The following is a 1,388-nucleotide window of genomic DNA, read 5'->3' on the forward strand; positions in this document are numbered from 1 at the left end:
CGCCGTCTCTTGTCCCATCTATCTTTTCCGCCTCGATTCCTCCCTCAACCCGTACGAGCCCATTTTCAATTATGTCCAGTCCCGATTCATCGCTAACGCTTCTCCTCATGATCCTCTCTTCATTTCTGAACCAGGAAAACAAGCTTCTCGCTTCTGGCTCTCCCGCCATTTCCGGCAGGTCTTATCGTTATCAGGCATTTCACCCGATCATTACTCCGCCCATTCATTCTGCATCGGCGCAGCCTCGTCCGCATCTAGTCAGGGCGTCCCAGACCACACAATCCAAATCCTGGGTCGCTGGTCCTCGCAAGCCTACCATTTGTACATTCGTAACAACCTTAAAGATTTATTCCAAGCTCACTCTCTCCTCAGCTGCATTTAATTTCTGATTCTTTTGGGGATCCTAAGCGAGCCGGAATATACTCAAGATGTGTTTATCCCTGAAGACAAAGCCCCGCTCGAGTCTTCACTTGCAGRCCCTCCATCACCRTCATCATCATCACTGCCCGACTTCATCCAATTCACCCCTCCATCCCTTCATCTCTCCTTCCCTTCTCCCTCACCTCTCCTCCCTTCCTCTTATCCTCAATAAATATTTAAATCTGTATTCTGTAGCGTGGTCCATGCTAGTGAATCTTATATTGAAGTTGGTGCTTGTAATTCCAGTGTCCAGAGTAAGTGCAGATTCATTATCCTGATAGACATCAAAACCCTGAGATATTTAATTACACAAAGGCAGATGTAAAACTGAGGTCCATGGAGGAAGCTGTGAGACTACATTCAGGCCACAGCAGGTGAATTATTCATAATTTAAGTGTGGTTGTTTGATTTTATAATTTATATGTATTTACCGGAGTAGTTTTGTATTTTGTTACTGTAGAGAAAATGCTACATGTAAGAAAAGTCAACTTCTGGATGAAATTATGTTTACAGTGATCCCTCGTTTCTCGCGGGGGTTGCATTCCAAAAATAAGTGAAATCCGCAAAGTTAGTTTTTACAATTATTATACAGCATAATTAAATACTCTACATTGAAACCAAAAAATAAAACCTGTTTTCAGGTCAGTGGATGTGCGTGTTCATCAATCGGGGCCTAATGTGATCCGRAGTCATGTCATTGAAGCCGTTAGCCAATCAGTGCTGCGGAGGAGCACTGATTGAGGAGTTCCACTCTCAGCATCTTTTCGGGGTTGGTACTGCCTCTAGTGCAGTGGTTCTWAACCTGGGTTCGATCGAACCCCAGGGGTTTGGTGAGTCGGTCTCAGGGGTTCGGTGGAGTCTCTTCCGCGGAGGTAAAGAGACACTTGTGTAAAGTCGTGATGACGCGCCCCGCTTTGCCATCACTTGCTGCAGAGGATCACGTTCCAATGCTTAGCCAATCAGTGCTG

General features: G+C 45.5%; 1 pseudogene; it reads left to right on the forward strand.

Annotated features, from left to right (window-relative positions):
- LOC103458244 (uncharacterized) overlaps positions 1–1,388 on the forward strand; it is a 6,774-nt pseudogene that overhangs the window by 1,756 nt on the left and 3,630 nt on the right.

The sequence above is a fragment of the Poecilia reticulata genome, linkage group LG22, assembly GCF_000633615.1.
Source record: "Poecilia reticulata strain Guanapo linkage group LG22, Guppy_female_1.0+MT, whole genome shotgun sequence".
Lineage (NCBI taxonomy): Eukaryota > Metazoa > Chordata > Actinopteri > Cyprinodontiformes > Poeciliidae > Poecilia > Poecilia reticulata.